Below are 18,245 nucleotides of genomic sequence, written 5' to 3' on the forward strand. Positions count from 1 at the left end.
GAACACCCTCTCTCTCTCTCTCTCTCTCTCTCTCTCTCTCTCTCTCTCTCATTGCACTGTGGAAGATGAAACAAGGGATTCAACTACTAAAGGCTAGGTAGCAGCACATGACCTTGTCAGCATGTACTGAGGTGTCCTGACACAATCCCCACTGAATTTCCAAATCTGGCAAATGACTGTTCGCTTCCTGGCAACTTGCTGACTTGATGGGAGATTGGGAGATTTTCCAGGACTCCTCACCTATACGACCATAAGCAAATGAAGGAACAAGGTTTTTTACATACTATAGACAGCTTCTAGCACAGGAGGAGGGGAAGAATGATGTACAGTTGGCAACTCAAGCTTCAACAATAGCACTTCTTATTTTCTGGTGAGAATACTAGCTTGGCGGATCAGGCATACTAGACTGACATTCTTCACTTGGTGTGTCTGGTCTTATGTCATCATCTGGCTGATTTGAAATCGAGGAGGGTTTTTCTCTGTAATTTGCTGGGCCAAACTCCTTGCCTCAGCGGTTGTCAAACTGTAAGGACACCAGTGACTTTGTAAACTACACACCATAACAGTACAAAAGGAAGCTGCTAAGTCGCCATGTGGCCAGATTTTCATATAGTGTATTTATCTGAAGGCCTTGGCTTTGAGAAACATTGTTAAGCATATTAGCAGCCCCAGATTTTCCATTTACCAGATATAGCTGATGTTCTTATCAAAGATCTGTTTTGTATATATCACAAATACTGTTTCGTCTATGTCAGAATTTTTCAATATTTTTAACATTGTTGAGCCCCTAGTTTTTTCCAGTCACACTGAGGATCTTTTCAGAAATTATGCATGTTTCAGATCAGTGCGTATGAAATTGCTTTTTGTGTTGTCCCTTTGTGGTCCTCTAGAAGTAATTCTCCACCCTTCTGGGTTGAAAACTACTTATCTGCATGTATTGCTGCACTGGGTTGGGTGTGCTCTTTTTACCAGGAATAAACAATCTCAGGGAATGAATAAGCTGTCACAAGCAGCTTTGGGAATAAAGAGCAAAGTCAGGGAAAGTGCAGAGCTATGAAGGTTCTTTTTGTCAATGCTCATATTCATGGTTCATAAAAATCGAATTCAGAAGGTTAATTTACGCTCTCCAACCCCCCCCCCCCCCCCCCCCCAAAAATCCATTCAGACACTGTACATTTGTCACATGTGAGCCAGATGCTGACAATCCTGGTATTATCCTGTCTCACAGTCCAAGAAAAATCAGCTTTTATCTTATGAAAAATTATTTCATATACCTAAAATATTGCAGTATTTTGGTGGGAGGGGGTGTTTGTAATGCCTTGCTATATTACAGAGTTAGTACAGCAATCTGTCCCTTGATGGTTTCATGTTCATTTTTGACAGATACAAAGAAAATAAGAGCAATGCATCTGATGCTGAGGTTTTGGTAAGACAAACTTCTGACTGATAGTGAATTAAAGTAAGATTCCTGCCATATAGTTCTTATTTGTTAGCATGTTTCTGTGTGAAAGACCAGAGCTCTTTTTGTCCGGGTCCTGTGCTAACACATGCAGAGAGTCCCTTACTCAATGAATTTATACCCTGAACAGAGAAGACAGATGGGTGGGAGGGGAAACGGAGGCACAGTAATGGAAGTGCTTGGGCCAAGCTATGCAGCAGCCACGGCTAGAAGTGGCCACAGCATCCAATTTGCCTGACTAGAAAATCAAAGCTGCTGGCCTTCCCTGAAGACATCACCTTTAACTTAAGCCAAGTATATATTTAGGTTGATTTCCTTATCTGGAGATTTTTATTTTATATAGCCAGGAAGTTCAGTGATGTGGCTGCAGAAGAGGATTAGAAAGCCTTTCTGATGTTTCCTGCTTTCGTGGACAGTTCTGGTAGCAGGTGATGGTAGCTAGGATGAGGGAGAAAGCCAAAGGGCTCCAGGGGGACCAAACATTAACACAGTTCTTTTTTTCCAGAAAAGGACAAAATAAAATGTTGTCAGTGCTAGATTTTTTTTTTTTTTTAAATCTATTCTACTAAATTTTATGGCAAAATACAAACTGCATGGTCTGACCTTTTATGTATTATTCATCAATGTTTTCTTACCCATTGCTCCCTAAGAAGAGCCAGGTAAGTCAAACAAAGCACTTTGGCACACTGAAATTATTGATGTTCACTACAAGCAGAGAATAAAATGGGTACATTTCACAAACAGTGTTGGCCTACAAAATGGGAAGAAAGGAAAATACGGGTAGCTGATCCAGGCAGGTGATTCACACCCTGTTCTTGCTCCCAAATCTGTCAAAAAATCTGCCATATAAGATTCCACAGATGGGCACGTAGGAACAGCTTTTGGCTCTGTCATTAGTCCACTTGTATGGTGCCAGGTTTGATGTCTCTGGGAGAACTGTGAGGGTTTGAGGGTCATCAGGACATCTATACATGTGTGGAGGACATTTCTTCCCCAGTTTTGCATGCAACCAGACAAAGCTCTGAAGCCTGAAAGCCATGAAGAGTCCCGTCTACAGAAAGATGAGTATTCTGCACCAAACAGAGAGTTTTCTCACCACAAAAGGTAGGTCTTCGTATAGGCTGGAAAGACCTCTGGCCAGTCAGCCCTGTACAGTTATAAAACCTGTCTGCAACATGTCCAGGTGCTCCCTATCGAAGTTTCAGGCAATGTCCTGTAATAGTCCCTGGAGCAGAGGAACTGAAGGGAAGGAGTTTCAGAGGTGGGTGGTAGCCCAAACTAAGCGAGAACTGTTTTGTTTGACATTTTGCCCAAGGTTCATAATTGAAAGAAAAAGCTTTGACCTGTAAGAAACCCTGGGTGTGGTGGAAAGTGCTTCCTGGGCTGGGGGAAACAGGCGAGCCGCCCTGTCAGCTGCCTCGGGCATGGGTGAACAAATATGCAGTCTTTGGCTTCTGGCTGAAAAGTGGTTATGATGGGAAATATTTTGGATGGATTCATACTTAATGATTTTCAGGATTACTCAGGTGCTTTTGTTTTAAGGCTTCAGAAAAAAATTGTTTTTAAGGCCTGCAGGAATAATCTTATGCAATAAAACTTGCTGATGCTTTGGGACAAGCAAAATTTTACTCAGAAGATTTAAATTTTCTAAATCCTATAAGCACAATCTAGCATGGCAGGGTCCATTGATGAGGTAACAAGTCATTTGCTGAAATGTGCAAATCCTAACAAATGAAGATAGTACAACTTGAAAGGCTCCAGAAGTGAAGCATCTTAATATGCTGGCAATATGCTGCCTAGAGTATACAGCACAAGGCAGTGCGCGTTTGAGAGCAAATGTAGGTACATGCACATGTGTGTGTATTTCCTACTGGACAAAAGTTCAGGCTTTACATTGATGAGCATGAAAATCCCCATCAGATAGGAAGGCAGCAGATGACACTGGTCCTAATACTATGGCTGTAATCATTGCCTCTGTCTTTTGTGCTGCAGTCCTTTTTTCCTTCCATCAGAAAAGCTCAAGTCATTTCCTTAGGCCCGGATGTGTGAGTTTTATGCACCCCCCTGATTTCTTGAGGGAAATATATGTAGGTTTTTTTCTTTAAGTAATTCATATTGAAATACACACCCAAATACCGCCTCAAAGGAGTGAGAGCTGTCCAAAATAGTCTAAAACTTAATCCAGCATGAGGGACTCTCCCCTAAATAGGAGCATTTTGGAAGGACTGTAGTATTCCTGGGCTCTGTTTTTGCATGGTACTCCTGACAAAACAGGCGAGATTTTGTGATACTCAAGCTCGGAAAATCCAACATCACACCTCTCACAGAGAAGAACACCTTGTGCATATGGAGGAAGAAGTCTATGCAAGAAGATTTTGTACGGCCTTCCAGTATGGAGGAATTTTAGTCTGTACATGCTGTACAATCTCCTCATTATTTCACAGTGTAATGTTGCTTTCTTTTCACAGCCCAGCCATTTTGCTTTCAGCTGCTTGAATTCAGCATTTTCCTTTGTCCCCACAGCCATTCCCATGTTCACGTTCTGGCTGGTACGTTGCTTCTTAATGTATGTGCCCAGAGGACAGATGACACCCTCTTCTTGATTCCCAAAGAAGCATATAATTTAAGAGTTTAAAATCCATCTAATCTAGACTTTTCCAAAATGCCCATGTTTATAATGATTGAGCAGCACCCCCAGAAAACTTCTGCCACTATATAACTACTAAGTTACCTGGAGAAGCTATTTTATGAGTGTTTCATCACCATTTTGGTTGTAGGTGGATTTCTGTAACAGCTGTTCTGCTCCAGAACTGCTCTGTGTGTGGGCTTCACCCACAGAGGTAAATGGGAAGTAGATGATGATTTACCTGACCAAATGGCTGCTCCCTGTTTTCCTGTCTGTCCTGCTTCCCACCTGTGCCCATCAGAATCATCTGGGATTCTCTTTATTAGGATTTCTTGTCTCCCCATCCACAACGTCTGCTCGTGCTCCTTGTCCCATCTATGCTACTTGGAAGAACATGAGGACTTTTTATATTCTGAAGTATCTCTTGCAAAGAGGGATGGAAGTAAGCTCTGGATGCATCTATATGTTACTTTTCACCAGGGAGATGAGTGATACATTTTTTAAGAGCACATGACTTGTTTATGTCCTCCTCTGACATGCACACTTTCCATATAGAATGACCCTGGCTCAGAAAGTGCATTTATTTAAAATAACATAATTTATTAGCTGAGCTATGGCTGACAACAGTCTGTTCCCTGCTTTGGCCAGATTTTAAAACTTCATTGAACTCCACTGCATGTACCCATCTCATGCTGCTGTTGTCTCACTTTGGAGACTATGGGAAATGCTTCAGGATAGCCTATATGGACACTATAATAGCACAGAAAAAACATCATTACAATTTGTAAAAAAGATTGTTATAATCCAGGAGACAATAGTAACATCTTATAAATGGTAAGCACCTGGTCCAAAGAATAAATCTAAACTATTACATTATCACTACTGGGAACTGTGAAATAAGAGTCCACTTTAGTAGACCTCAGCAGTACTTTTTTTCTGGTAAATGTTGCAGTGTTGATAAATGGAGTGTATATTTGTGGAATGGCTTTGTCTTTGAAGGGATCAGTATAACTCTGATGAGGCTCATGTCTGCAAAAAGAGAATTTCATTAGGGAATCTGAAGGCAGTAGTATCCATTATTATGAAAGGTGAAGTTTCATGGTTAGGTGCCTTTATATATGTGCTAATTGGCAATACGCGACAGTCTTTTGCTTAGCTAACTGATATTAAGGGTAACCTCAGTGTTTTCTCATGATTTAACAAGGAATTAGAATCCTAAACAGTGGTAAAATACATTCAAAGGTACTTGACCTTGACCAAATCACAGCTTTTAGTTTAATTTTATTTTTTGTTCCCTGAGGAGATTTGATACACCACAGAAACTGGCTATGAGTTTTGCACCTGCTATAACTTACTGTTTGGTACTATTTGGAATTTGTCTTGTATCTTTTGTGAGACGCTCAAGTGTATTTATGCCAGTCTACCCAGCACAGTTGTTCCCTTCACTGCTCCAGTATAAAATGTCTGTTGCTTTTAAATTCAGTGATTTCAGACTACATTTTCTTGAAAAGAAAAAGAGAAGTCAACAGTGTCTTGTATTAACTTATTTATACTCCAGTTATAGTTGGAGAAGCTGCCTGTGGACTAAGTGTCCCCAGCTTTCCCCAGCCAGGGCTTGTTCCTGGGACCTTGAGAGAGTCTCAACTTTTGTTGGTTGCATTTATAGCATGTAGTTTTCATGTGCAAAATAATAAACTGGGGAATGAGCTCCAGTCTTGCAGTAATCTTGAGAGTTTCCCACCTATTACCAATCTGACTCCTCTCTGTCTTGACCTAGGCATGCTAATGAGCCTTAATTGCCCAGAGAGGCCTCACCTGGGACCTCCACCCACACCCAGGTGACGGGGCTCCATTTAAGGTCAGGTCTGAAGACCTCCTCCTTCTCTCTGGGCATACTGTTCTCCGTCCCTTGTTTCCAGTCTTGTCTTCTGCTGCTCCTGCTTGGCCCCCCAGATCTGGCTCACCCCTTGCCATGTCCAGGGCCATTGAAGGACCTGGCTCTACCTGTCGTGTTCAGGTGCTGTGGGGAGATGGGCTTCTTGTGGGTGAGGGCATGGCTTGTGCTGGGGTTGTCCTCAGCTCCCTCCTGCCCTGAACAGCCCTTCTTGTTGTTCCCTGGCACTATAGCCTTGCAGCTCAGCATCCTTCATCATGGTGGGACAAGGATGAGATAGACCATAATTGAAGAGTAACTACAAACAATTTGTGCTCTAGAGAGGCTGATTTCCCACCCAGTGAGCACGTGTGTGGATGTGGCCCAGCGTACTGACACTTCACCTGGGCTTTCCATAGGTAATGCGGTTACACTTATGAGTTTGTATAAAAGTTGTGTTTGTTTTATGTGTCATGTATGGTGTGCAAAAATTGTAAAAAGTAATTCTGAAGCGTGGTTCCCTTTGCTTCTGTTTGCTGCCTCAGTATTTGTTAATTTGGAGTGAAAGAAGAGGGAGGAAAGGGCTAGCTGGGGAGCTTACCACCTCCAGCCTTGGTCACAGAGTGGGGGAGCGGCTAGGCTTTTGACTGTGCTGAGATCAGCCGAGTGGGTAAATGCTGATTAGCGTGGCTTCTTGTCACAAACACGATGGCATAATGAGTTAGCACAAACTAGCCAGGCTTCAAAATTTTTGAAGAGGTGAATTGGGAAGTCAGGTTATGAATCTAGAATGGGATTTGACTGCCTGTTCCTGTCTTTTTTTTTTGTTCAAACTGAACTTTGATCCTTGTTTCAAAATGTCCCAAAGACAGTGTTTTGCATTATGGATGTAGAGCCTTTGCATGTTGCTTCCCCTCAGTAAAAATGAAGTTAACTGCACCAGAGCATCCTCCTTGTGCAATCTTCTGTGCAACTCTTGCTTCTTTGCTTACTGCCTAATGCGTGTTCAAAATCCTAATGGCTGCAGATCTTTCTATATTCAGATGAGTATAGACTGTTAGATGTGTATTGTTGGCTCATTTCTTGCTTGTTGGTGGGTTTGGTTTTCTTTTCATTTCTTTGCCATAAAGTTGGTTTTGGTTTTTTTTACAGAGACTTTTTAATTTACATTTTCTTTCATCTGGAATCTCAAGGCCTTTGATTCATATTTGCTCTTTGCTTTTGGTGTATGGAAAAAGCTTAAGACATACTTGGCTCTAAGAATGGTACAAATTTAAACACCGGTAAGGAATAGAAATATTTGAAACTAACCCCATCCTGGTGTATTTAAGGATTTCAGTTACTAATAGCCATGGATTGCAAAAAACCCTCATTATCTGTATTTTGTTACCAGATCTTAAAAGAATAGAATCGGTGATAGTTTACATGCTTGTTGGGTGACATTGGGTGTTAAGCAGGAGAGAAAGCTGAGGTTTGCTTCCAGAGGATTCTTGGGAAGTGACTTTGAAACATGGCTTAAAGGGTAATTGCTTTTCCATCATAAAATTTTTAAAGGAGAGTGATTTTCCAGGTGTTTGATAAACACTTGGTTAAATAATATGTCTAAAGTCAAATGCTCAATGAAAACCTGTGTTCGGAAAATAACAATTGCAAAGAGAGAGGAAAAAAAACCAGCTACTCTGATGGTGTAGCACCTCACCCAGAAAGAATGTAAGGGGCTGTAATCAAAGAGTTATAGGGGTCCAGCATTTACCCATTGCTGACTGCATCCAGAGGGGAGCTGAGATGCAACAGCAACCACTTTAAATTTTATGGCTAAGATAATAATGGATTTTTTCTTTCTTTCTTTAACAGTGTTCACAAAAATAATTTCAAATTCTAAAATGCTTGTAGCTTTCCCCAGTCTGGAGAGAAAAAAGCCAAAGCCAAATGTGTTTTGGATAAATAAGGCCATATTTTTAAATGCTTTCTCTGTAATGTGCCACTATGTTTAAGCAGCACCTCAAAGGAGCAGTAGTCTTCCTATGTCATGACAGTTATAATTATGGGAGGAGGAATGCTTGTGCTTTAATAATAGGAGAGTTCTTCAACTTCCACTCCAATAACTGTTTTGGTTGTGAGGTTTTGTTCTTTCCAATAATGGTATGGGTTTTCTCTCCCTTGTTCAAAAACTAAAATGAATCCATACTGTGTATGTGCTATCTCTGGATTTACAACCACATGTATCTGCATTCTCTAAAAATTTGAAGGGTTAACACTGAACAAATAGACATAAAACTTCTTCCCAGAAAGATCTGTGAAAAAAGGCATGGGGTTTTTGTATAGAAGAAAGCTGGATCCTGTGGTTGCAGGGTAGAAGGAAGATTTTTGTTTTTTTTTTTTTTCTCTAGCACACCTTCTTAAATCTTATTCTTCTCCCACAAGTATATCTGTTTTCAGCAATAAAATGAAAGTCTGTGGGAGGCAGTGAAGGACACAACGAAGTCAACAGGGCAATCTTTTCTTGTTTCAGTATTTGCATCCTTTGAGCTTTACCTCTTGTGATCAGTGCTTTCTGCGCTCAGTATAAACGTGTCCCCTGAGGCATACTCGTGCCAGCCCTTTGCACCGCTTCCCTTCCCCTTGAATCCCCCAAAGAGGGTTTCAGTGGGGCTCAGACACTGCCCTCAACTTCCCATCCGTTACCTAAACCGTACTAGGGCCATTCCAGCACAAGAGCCTATGGGCCAAAAAGGGCTGAGCAGGAAGGGATCTGTAGGCTGCGTTTCTGTATTGTAAAACACTTTCCAGAACTGGCAGGAGCTGATGTTCTACAGTATAATTGCTTTTTCACCTTGGGAACTGGAAGTAAAATATAGAGATCTCATATATTTTAATCTTTGTGATGGATGGTGATAAAAGGGACTGTGCCTCGTGTGCTGCTGCTTTTTATTATTATTACAATAACAGTAATAGGAAAAGGTTTAAAGGGGATTTCTATAATTCTAATGCAAGAATGGTTGTATTTCACTAGCAGCAGTTCCTTCTCTGTATTATGCTCTTGTGAATGCAGGATACTGCATAAATGCTTACAGGTAGCCTGTGGGTGTTTATCAGTGTTGATAATGATGTCTTCATAAACTTTTCATCTGCCTAAACAAAATAAAATAAACATCAGATTTAGGCAATGCCACCATATTGGTAGCAGGGGAAGAGAGAAACATGTTTCCCTGATATGTCTTGTTTTACCCAAAACCCATGGGGAAGGTACTAGATCATCATTTACTGCACAAGAGTATGTGGTCATTAGGGCCTCGAGAAAGCTGTTCAAGGTGAAATAGGTCAGAATGAAGGAGAGGGGAAGATGAAGGCAAATAGACCTACCAGCATGCAAGGAAATAATTTGTTGCTGGAAAAATAGTTCCTAGAGTGACAGCTCCTCCCCTCTTGCTCTGCTCTGCTTCCAGGGCAGTATCGTGATATGTAATGATACAATTAGCTGTGTCCCTCATGCATGGTTTTAGAGATGCCTGTGCCCTGCTGATCTGCTGAAAAACAGATTAGTGCGAGCATTTATTAATACGGACTGCCAACATTTATGTGCAGCAAGTGTATGCCTATCTGCTAAGACATATTTTGGGCTCTGGGGGAGTTTTACTCTTGACATCTTGGCAGCATAAGGAGACCATTTTCAGTTTCATCATATTCTTATTATGAAATAAGAGCCATCTATTATAGGTGGCTTTATAGCTAAGCACTACACTGGGAATTTAAGAAATCCCACTTTATTTTCCACCAGACAAATGTTCTGCTTTTTTTTGGCCTGGGTCTCAGAACATAGCAGGAAAATAACTGTAATCCAGTTTCTGTGTACTGTCTCCTTGCTTCTTACAGAGTTTGGATAATTTCACTGGTTCTTCTCCCAGTTCTTATCTACACCAACAACTATGACGCAGCTTGTTGTATCCAATTACTACTCTATGGTCCTGGATTTGAAGAAGTTTCTTTGCATGGCTTTTGGTAATTGCAAGCTATTTCAGTTTCCCCACTTACGTCTGTCAATAAAACCCCTTAAACCCAAGGAATGCCCTAACAATATGGCTGGGAAGCATGGTCCCATCTCCAGTAGCCTTTAAAAAGGACATAATGACATGGGGATCTCTGCATCTGAGCTGCAATATGTTCCAGGAGAGTGGTTGGGATAAAAGGCACTAGTGAGAAGCTCAGGATCTCTCTCATGAGAAGTCTTGGGGTGGGAGAGGGAAATTTTCCCTGGCTCCTCTTGAAATTTTTCTGTAGTTGCATATGGAGTAGCTGGATTGACTGGGGCAGGGAAGGAAAGACAGGCTCTCCAACCTCTGGTTGAGGGCTTCAGTGGGAGAGCAAAAGGTCCTTTCCCAAATGATTCTTTTTTTGTTTGTGTATCTTACTGTAATTGGATATTAGAAATTGCATGTAAGCGGTGATTATTTTTTTGCTTGCTTCTTTAATAGTATTTACCTCTGGGTTGTTTGGTTACCATTTTTTATGACTGAAAATCGTTTTTAAAGTTTTCTCTTTCCTCCTAATAACATTATGAAGATTAAAGTTCTTTTATTATTATATTTCTCTTTATTTTAGAAAAGACGCTGTAATAGCAGGGTAGGGTTTGGCCCAAATGACTAGCTTTCCAAAGTTTCAATATACAGCTAGTCCCATAGCCAGGGTGTGTAGGGGGGAATATACAACGATGAATATTTTAAATCTGAGTAGTGTGAAGGCATGGCAAAGCTGAGGGTGGGGAAGGGGGATGTGGTGGGTGATTCCTGGATGCATAAATTGTTTTAAATGCGTTCTTGCCAAGAAATTTCTATTTTTTAAAACAAACTGAAGACAAAAACTTTCTTATTTTCTGGATGTTGTACCCATTGGGTTTCACCTGATGCAGTGCTCTGTCATTAACTCATCAAAAGGCTGACTCCTTGGAGCCTCATCAGGAGAAAGCCAGGATACTAAACCACTGGAAATCATCTCTGCATTGCAAAAGAGAGCAGCAGTCCAATGGATTATGTGACATGGCAGATCTTGAAAGCATAGCACATCAAGGAAGGAAGGAGTGCCATAACTGCAAGGGTATTTGGCTGTTATTTTTAGAGTTGTTTGACTGACAGATCACCATGCAACAGTGATGTGTATGGGGAGAGCTAGTGAAATAGTGCTGGAGATGGTTATAGTCTGATGTAACTCCAGTGTGATGACAATTCCCTGGCTCTTAGTGGTTTTATCCCTGACATGCAATGTTCTACATGTCAGCTTTCTTTTGTTTTCCATGCCTCGTTTCTCTTTGCTTTCCACACCATACAACAGTGAGCAAATGAAAAGGATCCTTTTATGAGTTACTGAATGCCTTTTGTATTTTTACATATTCCACTTTGGGTATTGGAGAAATGCACCGTATGGTTGGGCCTGTGGTTGGTGAAACGGGTACCAGCAAATAAAAGGACACCTAATTTAAAACAAAGTGAGATCCTGTTCCTTTCCACTGGGAGAATGAAACAGCCTCTCAGCATGGGACTTCTTTGTGGTGGGTGGGTCACTGATGTAGAAATCAGCTGTGTTCTTACTCCCATTTTCCAGATCAAGCCTGACGCACTTAGAAAAGGCAAAACATGTCCAAAGGAAGATCTCAATAAAGAAATGTACCTTTTTCCATGTAGGCTTTGCTGACTTCATCAGGCTTCCACCAGGGTCTCCTTTCCCTGTGGTAGTCGTATAGATTGCTGGGTAAAAGTAGAATAGCTTAAACAGTTTTGTTCCAAGAACTTTCAATGGCTGCTTCAAGATCAAGCCTCTATCCTTGTTTTGATGTCTTAAGGAATACCTAGATCTTTTGCTGTCATTGTGCAAAAGGTCGCATTTTATCCCCTGTGACAACACAGCTGCATTCACGGAGAACTGCTGTTGTTATTGCATTAAATTGGTCAGTTTATGCTCTTCAGAAAGCCCATCCCTTTTCAAGGGTTTAAACCCAAGAGGAAATCCCACTAATTTCAAATAACATTACAGTATAGGAAGAATAAGAATGTTTCTATATATACACCCTATATAGAAATAACAAACAGTAAATATAAAAGTCATACTTATTATGAGACCTAAATTAAGGAGTAGCAGAGGAAGAAAACACATAAAATATACTCCATAACAGTGAAATGAAGTTAATATTATAAAAGAAGGATGACAGACTTGCTTTTTAATTAAAATAACACCTGTTGGATTAAGTTTCAAAGAAGGGATCATAGAAAATACTGAGCACAAAACAAGGCACACAGTAAGTGTTTAGTAGATCAAAACATTTAAAAATGCTTCAGAGAAGTACGAGATGTAAAAGGAGAAAAAAAAAAATCAGGGATTATGTTGGGATTATACTGAAACTTGACTAAAGGACCAACACTCCTGAACAAATAACACTACATTAAACTAATTAGAGTTCATAATATGAAACTGTTAAAGTTTGCTATCTCAGCTGCTTCTTTAAACTGGAAAAGGGATTAATCCATATTGTAAAAATAGTGTTTCAGAGGGCAGAAGCTATAAAATACTGCTGAAGGTTGGAAAAACAATAACAAAATCCACAAAAAAGTGGAGCCTGAAGTCCCAGTCCATGGAAGCCTTAGGCAAGTGAAGAGCTCTTTGTGCGAGTCCATTCACTGGACGCGGGTGCACTGCTGCTATCAGCAAGGTGTATGTGAGTGCTTTAGGATGTACCCTAAATCCAGGATACTTTTTCTGCAGTTTAAGACTGAGTAGTTTAACTGAAGTTAAAACATTACAGGCAACAGATTTATTTTTAATCGGAGGGCATTCTTCCCTGCTGCTATTGTCCTGGAGACAGTCATTTGTTTTTATTCTTTTAAATTTCCTCTGAAGACTTCTGTACTGTAACCTTTCTTATTTGGTAAAGATGTCTAGTGTTCAGTTCTGATGGCTTTCGAGCCCCACTTAAATCAATAAGGATTGCGAATGCCAGAAATTCATAACGAGAGGACTCCGGCACATTGAAACTTGTGGAGGATGTTATGGCTGACTGCTGGCTTCTCCTGCTGGTGAAAGATGCTGAGGCAGGCAGCCAGCTGCTCTCCCCAGGAGGGAGTTAGTCCCTGGATCTCAGTTTGGGAACGGCTGTCTTAAATAATTTTGTTCAAATATAGTGCCTTTTATGTTCTTTCCAATTCTCTGTCCCTCTCGCAATTACCATTTCACATGGGAAGCATGTACCCTTTCTTCTTGTTCCTCTCCTTTTATTGAGATGGGCTGTCAGTGTTTTACCCTCATTGTAATACACACTCAAACACGTATATGTACATATGCATCCTATGGCAGAGTGAGGTAACATGAAGTACGTTTGATCCTAAGCTTCTAAAGTTTGCACAACAAAAACAAAATAAGACTGTGCCGCATATAAATAAGCATAACTTGAGTCTGTGGATAGTGTTTGGATCAACTCTTGGCCATTAAAATGCATTTTACTTGTTTGTTTTTTTTTCTTTAAGCATACTACATGAGAGATTGGTAGGTGATCAGCATACCTGATGAACAAAAGCATTTTTGACAAAGTGTATGTGGCGATTATCTCTTTCCTAAGTCCTTTTCTAGCTGGCTGAAGAAGCCTTTTGATATTCTGTTTCTTACAGTTTAAGGGCTGATTTGAAAATCCCAGCACTACACTACAGACACTATACTCCAGCAAACAGATGGTAGAGAACCATCAGCTGTAATCCGTGAGTCAACACAGACAAATGAAGTTTGGTATTGAGTTTTGTAGATGAGATGTAATTGTGTTATAGAACTGTAAGAAAGCCATGAAATATTGTATCATCCTGCCTGTACAGTAAAGAACAAATGCTATTTAATCTGGCATGATAACGCCATTTCTTGCTGCATTACTGAAACCTGCAACTTTAGTACGGTAGGAAAATCATAATGTATGATCAACAGTTAGGAAAATGGGAATAAATTGGTTGCATGTGCTTGTTTTTCCTCTGTGAAATACATAGGGCCACCAAATGACAAACAGACTTGGTGAAGTTGTTTACCAAGGAAAAGCAATGCATAAAGTGTAGAGCCACAGAGCTCCTCACAAGACAGGAAGATAATACTACTGTTTTGGAAAGAGATAGAGCATTTGCTTCTAGAATAGAAAGGATTATGTTGTCTTCTCTAAACACAGACAAAAGGTGAAGAGATCGAACAATATTTGTTTTTCCACCGGATGGTTTATTTGCATGTGTTTAGGGGGGAATTCTCCTCCACCGACAACATGTAGTATCTGAAGGAATTGCAGAGGAGTAGTGCAGCGCTCAACACTTTGAGGTCAGGAAGGTGAAAGCACGCTGAAAACTTTGCCGGGAGGCTCAAACATTTTTGTGGTTTCATCTGTTTACCTTAGCAGTGATAGAAGATTTAGACAATTACCCAACAACCTCAAACAGTGTCTTGTTCAGAAATACTACATCTCCTTTTTGGTATCATCACTGGGAGCTCAATATTTTGAGCACTTTCATTCCAGTGTCATTATAATCAGATCTGATAGAATTAGGAGTTAAAGAATGTTGGCTGAAGTGATCCAGTTAGAAGAGATTAGCTGGAGGTTGTGGAGAGAAGAGGGAAACTGTCATGCCTTCATTAGACCTCAGTCCAGGACTGCATAGTTTTTGTGGCTGCTGATTCATTGCAGCTCGGAAGGGCATGCATTTTTGAAGATTTGCCATATGTTTTCAAGGAAATTGGTAAACAACTCGCCCTGTTTGGGCTGCATTCTGGCATTGGAGGACTATAGCACAAATCCTTGATTCTCACATACTCAGCAGATATTTAATTATTTTTGTGCTTCAAAGGCAACCATGCTTTTCAGTCTCTCAGTTCAGCAGTGTGAAGCAAAGGTGTTCATAATGCCTCTTTTCTCATTGCCAACTGTTTTACTTTATGGCACTTTTTAATTCTGTTACACCTTCCTTTTGTTCCCTTTCTATTTATTTTTATGTCTTCTCTTCCTTTTCATCCCTCTCTTTATTACTTCCTGAGGGTGCTTTTTTTTTTTTTTTCTTCTCTTCGAGTTCTCTGTTTTCTAGGTTTCTCTTGCCAGTGCAGCATGGGGTAGTTATTCAGCTGTTTTCTAGAAGAGCCAGGACTTCTTTTTGTCTCGGTCTTCCCTTGTTTGTCTGCAGGAGGCAAACAGAAGAGGGAAAACAATTAAAAAGTGAAGTATTTCTGCTGAGAGGGAAACCTTAGGCTCACAATACACAGCATACCTGTGTTATAATGAGCTGTGGCTAGGATACAGGCCAAAAAAAGTGCGGAGCATGAAGTGCACAAGGACAACTTGCATACACAGATTTCACAAAATAGCAGTCCAGAAATCTTGCTGGAGCAAGCTTTCTACTAGTTTTTTTTCAGCATTTCCAAATTTGCCTCAGCTAGTAACAAGGTCTTATCTTTGCTTCTGCCTCTAATATTGACTGAGGCATGTGTAAAGTAAAAAAACACCCCACACCTACAGTGGTGGAGAGAGTATAGGTTTGGGCCTAAGAACAGAGTGAGATGCAGTGGAAGAAGCTCTCCTTCTTTGGGGCTAGTTTGCCCTCTCCTCTGTGTAGCTGCCCCAAAATACCGATGCAATATTCTGCAAATTGAATGTTCTGAGTTAAAGGGGGATAGACTGGCTTCTGTGTGTGTGAATGACAGATCAACCCCCTTGGAAAGTGATGGAGAGTATTAACTCCTCTTGAGTGCGAGAAACTGAAATGCTATGAGGTTAGGGTAATGTGTGCCTGCACCACCAGCGAGCGTGGCCCAGTAGATTTGCGGCCTGAAACAGCTGGTGCTGAGGCCCTGGTGCTCAGGCCAATGCATTTGAACTGGCTGTGGCCTCGCCTTGTGCCCAGAGTGCCTGTTGGCCCCGAAGCGCATTAGGTGCGCTCCTGGCACGCATTTTCTGGCTTACTGCTTGTGGTCTGTGCACTGAAGCCACAACTGCTTCAAAGTGCACTCCTGATGCACATTAAAATGCTAATGTAGTCATACCTCAAATATTCCCATTTTAAATCCCCTTCTTTCTCAGAAGTCACAAATTTTAACATGTGTTATAACGGACTAAATTGTGGCCACAGACTTCTACTGTGATAACCTGAACCGCTGATGTTATTTTCTTTAGCCAGTCGTATAACAGGGAAGCAGTAATAAAATAATACTGAGATTGGAAACCCTGGGCTGAGTTTTCTGTTGTGCCTGTAAGGTAGCACGGGACGGTACGGGGCAGCCTGTGAGATGCAGTACAGGTCACAGCACGAGTTATCTATGTTGGGGCCGTGGCGGAGCCTACGCTTTGCAATGAATTATTGCTGACGCTATAAACGCTATACGACATATCGGCGATCCGTTTTTCCGTGGGCCGTTCCCACGCTGTCCGTTTTATCTCGAGAGGTCGTTAATTTAACCCCGGCAGTGAATTGCCCCGCTTCTCTTCACTCTCCCCGCCTCGCCAGCCGAGCTCGGGGGGGCTCGGCCGGCTGCGGGGGAGGACGCGGCGGCCGGTTACTTGGCTGGTGACTCCTGGCTGTGGGTAACCGGCCCGTTCAGCCCCGTTCCCTGGGGCTCGGCGGTTCCCGCTGGGTGACCGAGGGTCCCCTCCGGTGGCGGCGGGGGCCGGGGAGGCGGCAGCTCCGCGCCGGCCGCCCGCAGGGGGGCGGGAGGAGGCGGCGGCGGCTAATCCTCCCCTGGCTGGCCGGGTGTGCGATCACTAGTGGGAGCTGGAGAGGGCGAGAGGAGGAGGGGGGGGGGCAACCCCCCACAACACCCAAACCACCCCAAACCCAAGTGCAGAGGCTGCGAGCCGGGCGGGAAGGGGGTGTGTGCGGGCGGCAGGCGGGGTGCGAGCGCGGCGGGAGAGGCAGCCCCGGCGAGGGCAGCCCCGCGGAGCCCGCCAGCCTCCGCAGCCGGTAAGGACGCCGGGGCCGGGCGGGGAGCGGGGCTTGCGGAGCGGGGATGCTGCTGCGGCGGTGGCTGGCGGCCCGGCACCTGCGCGGCCGGGGCTGCCCGGAGCGGAGCGGGGTGCCGGGGAGTTGCCGTGCCCCGGGGCAGCCGGGGGTGGTCCCGGCTTCGTGCCGGCCTCAGCGAGGGGAGCGCCCCGAAAGCTCACCGGCGCCTTCCGGCGCCAACCTGGGGCTCCGCTTACCCTGGCTGGGGTGCTCGGCGAGCCCGGCAGCGGGCTGGCTCCCGTCCCGTCCCGTCCCGTCCCACGCGTGGTGTCGAGCCTTTGCGTTAGGCTCTTCCTAACTTCTCGTAGCGCGAGCAGCTGCGGCGGAGTAGGTTACTTGCCCCAGCTGGGAGGCTTCTGGGAAGTCGTTGGACCTTCTTCTCTCCTCGGTCACACGCTGTGTGTTGATGCGATCTCGTTACTCGCACGCCAGAGGCTGATTAATCTTGCACTGATTAATCTTCGGTTCTCCCAAAATGCGCTTTTAAGCCAAAAGGCCAGTTTGTCGAGGTACGTCCTGTTTTGTAGCTGAGGATGACGGAGGACTCTGAATCTTTGGAAAGCGGTGATCTCGCACGGTGGTACGCTATTGTTAACTGAGGGGCTTTGTCGCTTGTGATGGACTGGCATGAACTCTGATTTACCAGTCAGATCGTAGCACTCGATTTTTTTGGTGATGCTGTTCAGAAACATAGTGTTTGGCTACTTGATTTAAGAACCTGGTGACTGTAAATTACAGAAAGCGTCATTCTTCAGGAGGCTCTTGTAGATAAAACTAGAGGTCTGCCTAGCGTCCTGGGTCTGACAGTGCAAAAAGCGGTGCCGGCGGGGGGAGGGGGGTAAAAATAAGGCAGACGTGTAAGGATAATTCTCCAGAAGGCGCTCTCAGCATGCAATCATTTGCAGCTTGGATGCTTCCTAAGGGAGAGCTGATGTCTTTATAGCCCTCGCTGCTTTTCCCCTTCCATGAACTGCTCTGATTGCCCCTTGACCCTGTGTAAACTTTTAGCATCTGCAATGTGCTGTGGCAAGCAATTTCTTAGCTTTAACTGTACACTGTGTCAAACACCGCACCCTTTTATTTTGAACCTTCGTTTGATGGCACCTATGTCTTTCATAGAGATAGCGCAGAACGGGTCCCTATCCCTCTCTGTCCCATTTGTTCTTTTATAAACTTCCAGTGTTTCCTCTGTTGTCTCCTTTTCAGGCTGAAATGCTCTCTTCTGCTTCGTTTAAAGTTTACCTTAAGAGAAGGGAAATGAGTACAGGCATCGTTATTTTCTGAGAATGGATCGTT

The 18,245-nt window shown here is 42.9% G+C and overlaps 1 protein-coding gene across 3 annotated transcripts in view; it reads left to right on the forward strand.

Annotated features, from left to right (window-relative positions):
* The first annotated feature begins 16,771 nt into the window (after positions 1-16,771).
* Positions 16,772-18,245, forward strand: part of BMPR1B (bone morphogenetic protein receptor type 1B) — a 259,567-nt gene continuing 258,093 nt past the window's right edge. Inside the window, exon 1 of one of the 3 annotated variants that reach the window (XM_030023205.2) lies at positions 16,772-16,910. The gene's annotated coding sequence lies outside the window, so the exon portion shown is untranslated. Of the gene's footprint in view, positions 16,911-17,378; positions 17,459-17,512; positions 17,530-18,245 lie in introns of those variants that run through there. The other 2 variants (XM_030023212.1, XM_030023217.1) reach the window with 2 other exon arrangements.

The sequence above is a fragment of the Aquila chrysaetos genome, chromosome 1, assembly GCF_900496995.4.
Source record: "Aquila chrysaetos chrysaetos chromosome 1, bAquChr1.4, whole genome shotgun sequence".
NCBI classification, from domain to species: domain Eukaryota; kingdom Metazoa; phylum Chordata; class Aves; order Accipitriformes; family Accipitridae; genus Aquila; species Aquila chrysaetos.